Genomic DNA, 7,795 nt, shown 5'->3' with positions numbered 1-7,795 from the left:
ACATTCAAACCAGCACATTCCTCTTGTTATGTCTCCTGAATGCATTTCAGGTTTTGCGTATAATTAAATAATTATTTATGAGTATTACCCAGAGATCTACCCCAAGGCTGGATAGTTATGAGTGGCAGGGTGCGTGGGACAGTATGGGCAGGCACCTAGGACAGTGGGCACCTTCTATGTTTTCGAACTTCACCCATGAACAAGTAAAAAAATGGAATGGAATGTGAAAAAAAATGGAATGGATGTGAAAGTCAGCTCATTTAATAAGGAAAGAAACTCCTACTCAGACAAGGCAGAGGAAGAAGTGGACGAGACAGGCTACTCTGAAGCAGGGCCATCAGAAAAGGGAAGAGGCAGAACTCACAGATACAGCAGTAACCACCCTATCCCTCGGTGAGCCGCAAAATGTGCGTAAAGACTTCAGTCATTGCCCAGGTGAGCACATTGTCACCTGGCTGCTCCGATGCTGGAATAACAGAGCTAGTAGCATAGAATCAGAGGGTGGGAAAGCCAGGCAGCTGGGACCCCTCTAGGGATGGAGGCATTGACAAAGCAGTTGGAAAAGGGGCACAAGTCTTCAGCCTCTGGAGGCAGCTCTTGCCAGACGTGAAGAAAGGCATTCCTTCAAGGAAGATGATGTGTGTCACCCAACCAACCAGACCACTATGGAGAGAGGTACCCTGTACCCCAGGGAATTAGCCATGCTGGAGATTATTTATGGTGACCTAGATAATGAGCAGTTACCCGAAGATCCAGATGAAGTCACATACATGTAATCCATGTGGCAAAAGTTTGTATGGAGTGCAATATCATTGTATGCCAACTCACTGGCAGTAATAGCTTGGAAAGACTGAGAGGAACAAATAGTGGATGAATTGGCTGCCAACTCCAGCAGTATTAAGAAAGCCTCTCTTCTTCTCTATGGGCTTGCATCTCAGCTGTGGAGGAACTGTACCAGGAGTTCCAGCAATTAAGAGGATATATCCTACTCCCCACTCGCACAGACCAGTATCTCAGCTATTAATTAGGAGTAAGCATTCCTCTGCTCAGGAGGAAGGATATAGTGGGTACACACCACATGCCACCCAGTGGTTTTACCTGTGTGACCACAGAGAGGACATGAGGAACTCAGATGGAAAAATCTAACCCCAGCCTAGAGGCGTGGGTACATGAGTTGCAAGGAAAAACCACCACAAAAGTGCAACAGCGATGGAACCAGGGCTGGCCTCAGCACACAGCAATCCAACATGGCACACCATCACTCCTGCCCTGAAGGACTGTTATGACAGATGGAGCCCAATGCAATGGACTAAAACTCAACGGACATTTTAGGAGGGTGACCAATAAGCTAAGGGAATGCTATCTCTGTGTGTGTGTATATATATATATATATATATATATAAATATAGGAAAAAAATGTGATTAATTAGGATTATTAAAAAGCATGGGACCTGAGCATGATGTAAATGGTATGGAAATGGTATGGAATAAGGGGTAGATATTGTCCTGGTTTCAGCTGAGATAGATTAATTTTCTTTATAGTGGCTGGTATGTTGTTTTTAATTTAAGAGGAAAAAAGGTGCTGATAACACACACTTTAGTTGCTGCGGATCAATGCTTGCACAGAGCCAAGAATTTTTCAGCTTCTTACACCACCCTGCCAGCAAGGAGGCTGGGAGGATACAAAACCAGGACAGCTGACCCAGAATGACCAATGGGATGTCCCATACCTTTTGGTGTCATGGGGAACAATAATACTGGGGGGTTGGCCAGGGGCTGCCACTGCTCAGGGACCAGATGGACATCAGTCAGCAGGTGGTGAACAATTGCTTTGCACATCACTTGCTCTGTATATTCTTATATCAACACCACCCTCCCTTTTCTGTCCTATTAAACTGTCTCGATCTCAAACCATGCATTCTTACCTTTTTTTCCCTGATTCTCTTCACCATCCATCCGGAGGAGAGTGAGCAAACGGTTGTGTGGTGCTTAGCTGCCTGCCAGATTAAGACAACACATGACCGCAGAGATGAACTACCTTCTCTACATGGTATCTACATGGTATACAAAGCAGCTGAGCCTACATAAAATTGGTGAAAGTTTTCTATCAAAGCATGCAGTGGGAATGTTTTGTACTTGGAATAAGTCAGTCTTTGGAGACTGCCAGAACAGCTCTGTTCAGCTAGTTAAATGAAAGAGTGAACATACCCTGCTTACAAACAGTGAGAAACTCTAGTCCTAGACACTGAAGGACAATCCCCTACTGTATCATTATTATTCCTGATTTTCTCTAACAAACAAAACAGGCTAATATTTGACTTGCTTCTTGAAATAATTATTTTGATACCTCATTTTCTCATTTTTAATCAATTTCCAGACGCATTCCCTTTTTCTAAGTCAGCTGACTTAGAAAGACAAAAGCCTGAGCAAGATCCACTTACTGCAGAATGAGGATGGAGTGCTTAAATATTCTACTTTCTCATTCAAAATTTTTTAGTTCTAAAGACTTCCCACTTTCTCCTTTTATCACCTTTTAAGTCATCCCCTCAGTAGCAAAAAACTAAGCTCTGAAGCTGATTTCCAGACTATAGGCAACTAAGCCTTTACTTCAACTTCTAAGAAACCAGACATTTTCCTAAATGCAAAGAAATCAAAGCTCCACAGGCTGAGAACTTCAGTCCAGTTATTCTGCTACCTAACCAGATTCGAAGGCCTCTTATTTAAAGGAATATTCAAATGCAGAAGGCTAAGCAGCACCAGGTCTGAAGCCTCAGTCCTTTACTTCCCTAAGCTTCCATGAACATCAAATAGAAGTTTGAAGCAATATGATTCATGAAGACTGGCCCTTCATTCAGTAGGCTTGAAACTCAGTTACCTTTTAATCCAAACTTCTAGTCCAAGATGCACATTTACTGAAGTGTCAGGAAAGAAGCCATAAAAAGTTCCCAAGAAAGAACAGCAGTTACATTTTAGGAGCCTAGAATTGAAGCAACAGTATTTTTGTTGAAGATACAATTCTGTATGTGAAACTCATACTTAAACAGCATACATAAAGAAGCAGATCATTCTTCTTCAAAAGTAACTTTCATAAAGTTACTTCCAATCATAAGTCTTCATTTATACAAGTAAAGCCATTCAGTTCCTTAAGGGGAGTGGTTGTACAGAAAGTTTCTATCTGAGGTGGAGGAATTGGGAAAAGTTAGACTTTGTAAACAGGTTTATTTTCACTAAGATCTGTGAAATCATTAGATTGATTATAATGCATACATATAAGAACTGGCTGTAAGAACTGGTTATCATCTAGAATTAGGTGAAGGCTGGCATACAAGCCCATCTTCCAAACAGATTTGCTCTTTTAGGAGATTTAGTGCTTATACAGGGCCTGGAACCTCAACCTTGCAGAGAATGCTGGAACTCACATAGGTCTTGAAGTACTCCTCCTTGTTGCCCATCCACATAGGTATGGGGGGACTGGGAAGATCAAGGGAAATTACATGGCTCTGAGGACTCAGGTGAAGACGACTGAGGTCTGCAGGATATTCTCCTCAAAAGTCAAGAAGAAAGGTTATGTCAGCAACAGATACATTCTGTCAGTCAACAGAAATCCCTCTGCCCACTGCAGAGCCATGATTTCTGCAAACAGTGATCTTCAAAGAGCAGACAGCTGGGAAGGTACACTGGTGCTACCTGAAAAAAATTGGGCAACACATGTAGACACAATAGTTTTCATGAACAGAGTTGAGACAGATGGATACAAGATTTTTAGGAAATAACAAAGACCACATTCTACATAAAGAAACAGCTTTCCTACAATAGTCTGAAACAGGATCAGTGAGACCTCAAAAATGGAGACACGGCAGCTATCCAAAAAGGACGTAGACAAAATCTTATTCAGACAATTGGAAGATGTTCCAGTAACATATTGGTTCTCAAAGATGACTTTATAGACACTTTAATATCTACTACAAAACCAATACTGCATAGCATAATCAATCCATGAAGTCTCAGTTTTGTTGTTTTTTTTTTTAAATGATTGTATAGGACAGGCCAACATGGCAAGTACAGAGTATGTAACACCCCTACACAAACACACAGTAAAGATATGTTTAAATGCAGAGTCAAAGTAAGTAAAATTGTTGAGACTTTGACCAGAGAATTTTTCTGTAGCAAAAAACTCCTTCAGTAAATTACAGACTAGCAGATGCAGAATCTTACACACATGATGGACATAAAAATAGGTGCCAGCTATTAGCTCTTCCTTTTTCAACTGTTTCCACGGTCATTTTAACAGAGCTGAAGTCTGTCCAAAATATGACAGTAGAGAGCTTTCCCATTAGAAATCATATCTGTCTAGGCAGCTAACATTTTGCCCCTTTTTAAATTCTACTTCAGAAGGTAGAATTGTGTCAAGAACCTCACTTAATGAAATTCACAAAAACAGGTATTGAAGAAAATTGTTTTTATTTTTAATGAGTACTGCAAAATCTTGTTATACCATTCATTTTGCCCATTATTCTACATTTTGAATCACCTTATATAGAGGCATATGTATTTTACAAACAAAAAGTATTCAGAAAAAGTAGACTGCTTCCTTTGAATAAATATAATTACATTACTGTTTGAGTTTCTTCTAAGTCTATTTTGGAATAGTATGGATGTACCCAAATACACTCTAGTAATTTCTGCATCTCAAATTATATAAAGTGGTGGTGATGCGTGCCATTGTTGCCGTATATTTAGTTTTACTTGGTAAGAAAATCCCCATTCTTCATATATTTAGATGACCAAATACTAGAGAGTATTAATTATGCATGTTTGTAACACACACACACCATTATTTCCCTCTTTCTGTCACTCAACCCCTTAGTGTGAACGATTTCTTGAGAAACAACCAAAATTATAAAATCTATAGTCTCATATTTTGGTGATCAATACAAAGTTTCTAGCCTTGTAGTGAAAATGTCAGTAGAGTGACTACCACTAGTGCTCTGAGAGAACAAAGAATAGAAGAAATAAAAGAAAATAGGAAGGAAAAACAAGAAGTTTCAGGTATACATAATCTACCTCCAAGTTTCGTTAAATTTCATTTATTTATAGTGGGGTGTTTTAGCTTAATATGCCTTTCAAGCTACTAGAAGGTGATAATGTTATTTTTCATACTGATATATATATTAATCTGGCATATTTTTCTCTTCCCTAACATAAGTGACTTTTCTTCCCAGTTTTATTGAAATTGGATCCTGTACTTGGGGAAAAACAGCACAAAAACCACAATCTTTCTTCAGTTCACAAAGTTCCAGTACGGATCTAATTGAATTATGCAATGCAGGACAAAGTAATTAAAAATTAATGAATCCTCTCTTAAAGCAAAATAAGCATTTTCATAATTAACTTCCTTAATCTCCAAATTATCTTCCAGTTACTCAAATTCCTGACTTTCAACTCAAGTACCATCTAAATCTTCTAATATTATTTTAAGTTGTACAGTGGGTTTATGTGGCAAGATTTTGGTAGCTAGAGGTCTGCAGAGGCGGCTTCTGTGAGAAGAGATTAGGGGATGCCCTGATGTTGGACAGGGTCAGTTCCAGGCAGCTCCTTCCAAAACAGATTCACAAGCACAGGACACAACTGGACCACCAGCCACAGGTATGGCATCACTGTAATAACACATCTAAGAACCCATTTTATTTTTTTCATACACTTTGGGCAGCAGCTGAGAAAAAGGAGTGCAGAAAGAGGAGCAAGGAAAGTGAAACAACCCTGTAGACACCAAGGTCAGTGAAGGAGGGCTAGTAGGTTCTTCAGGCACCCTCTGCAACTCATGGAGACTGCCATGATGGTTCCCCAGAAGCCCACAGAAGAACATTGTCAGAAGATATCCACACTGCAGCCTGTGGAGGACCACACAGCAGCGCAGGTAGAAGTGCCCTGAAGGAAGCTTTAGCCTGTGGAAAGCCGACACAGGCAGCAGGACTGGACTGTAACCCATATGAGGGACCCAACACTAGAGCATTGGAAAAGCGTGAGGAAGAAGGTATGGCAGAGAGGAAGTGTTGTGGACTGACTGCAACCCCCACTTCCTCACCCTCTTGCATTTCTTGGGCTGAAACGGGTGTGGAGGCATATGAGTCATGAACAAAGGAGCAAAATTCAGCCTAGGAAGAAGGGAAGGTGTTATCAGTTCCGTTTTTGTTTGTCAGCATCCTGCTCTATTTTTAATGGCAATAACTTAAATCTTCCTCAAGTCAAGGCTGTTTTGCCCATGATGGTAATTGGTAAGTGAGCTCACTGTCCTTTCATAGACCCGTAAGTTTTGTCCATCTTTTCTCCCCATCTTGCTAACGAGGAGTGACAAAGCAGCTGGGTGGGCATCTGGCAGCCAGCCAAGATCAATCCACCACAGTTTACCTTAAGTTTACCTTTACCTGTAGTCATTACTACAATAGATTTAGGACAGGCATTTAAAAGCAACCAAAATGCTAGTGTTTACATATAATCTATTCATACCCAAGCTCATCTCCAACACCTTTAACCCCAAACCCAGCTATCAATATAATATTAGCTATCACTAGCAAGCCTAGTTCACATTAGGATCCATTTTCTATTTGCAGTACTTTCAACCATGTTCTACAGCTTCTCTCGTTACTGAAGACTAGCCAATTTGTAAGTAATATTCTTTAAATCTATGCCATGATTTTTATCCTCACGTAGAGGAAGTATCAAATTACAGATATTAAGTCTCCATAATCAAGCAGAGTGCGCATCAGTTTTCATAGCATTGTGAAAGGGAAATTACCAGTCTTCTCACCCACATGATTTTCAGCACTTTAAATCTTCAGTTTTCCCTTCCACTTCAGCTGCTGTCACTTCCACTTTCATAGCCACTTCCATTAGCCATCTTCCTACTTTAAGTTCAATGTCACCACCAGTCTAAAAAACAAAACAATCATTAAATTCAAACAAATTAATCTCGACTCAAAGCAACAGACGGTCAAGTTCTTGACACGCTTTTCTCCTCCTCACTTTGCTTTCTCCACATGACTTAGGATACCTAAGATCATGTTAAGTTTAGGAATGGAAGCTCACAGATGAGTTCTTATACAACTTTTTCATAGTCTTATTTTTGGACATGGAAAACAGGTTACGATCCTCAGAATTCAAACAGTACAAACAAAATAACATGTAAAAAGCCCAGAGGACATGAACGCTTTGCACAAGGGGTCCCTTACTTCTCCATGAGGGCACAATTACAGGCAGATGTTGCAGGCAGGATAGCATCAAGTTTTACCCCAGTTAATTTACTGCCAGCCCACACAAACCTGTGACCAGAAGAGCCTGGCAGTGGCTGGGACCCCTACACCACCCAAGGGGCACACAGACACCAGCCTTCACCCTCCTCAGTCCTGGCAGGGCAGAGGGGCAGGTGGCCAGCACAGCGCTCCCACCACCCCACTTCAGCATTCCCCAACAGCCACGGAGGGCCACAGGCTCGTCTGACTGGGCATCTTTTGATGCCTGTCAGGGGTTTCTCAACCCACCATTTTTAGTTACCCCAGGTTGGCTGGGACCAGTTTTCCCCAGCGCAGGGCACTTTGTGCTGCCGCCAGGTGCCACGGCAGCACACTGCTGCTTGCAGCTTGCACTATGTTGGGGCTGCAGAGGGGGTAAGCCAGCTGCTTAGTCAGTTATCTATCAGAGTTCACAAAACTGTTTCCAAGAGCTCCAACAGCTACTTCAAAGCATTGCATAACCCAAACTTTATACCTGATCATTTTCCTGTTTTCTGTAAGATAAC

The 7,795-nt window shown here is 41.1% G+C and overlaps 1 long non-coding RNA gene across 1 annotated transcript in view; it reads right to left on the bottom strand.

Annotated features, from left to right (window-relative positions):
• Positions 1-4,739: 4,739 nt before the first annotated feature.
• LOC121066289 overlaps positions 4,740-7,795 on the bottom strand; it is a 30,636-nt gene continuing 27,580 nt past the window's right edge. Inside the window, exons 2-3 of the long non-coding RNA XR_005817636.1 lie at positions 6,809-6,930; positions 4,740-6,155 (exon numbers count right to left, since the gene is read on the bottom strand). This is a non-coding gene — a long non-coding RNA (uncharacterized LOC121066289). The remainder of the gene's footprint in view (positions 6,156-6,808; positions 6,931-7,795) is intronic.

The sequence above is a fragment of the Cygnus olor genome, chromosome 2 (assembly GCF_009769625.2).
Source record: "Cygnus olor isolate bCygOlo1 chromosome 2, bCygOlo1.pri.v2, whole genome shotgun sequence".
NCBI lineage: Eukaryota > Metazoa > Chordata > Aves > Anseriformes > Anatidae > Cygnus > Cygnus olor.
The sequence above is the reverse complement of the archived record's forward strand: the minus strand, read 5'-3'. Positions and strand labels throughout refer to the sequence as shown.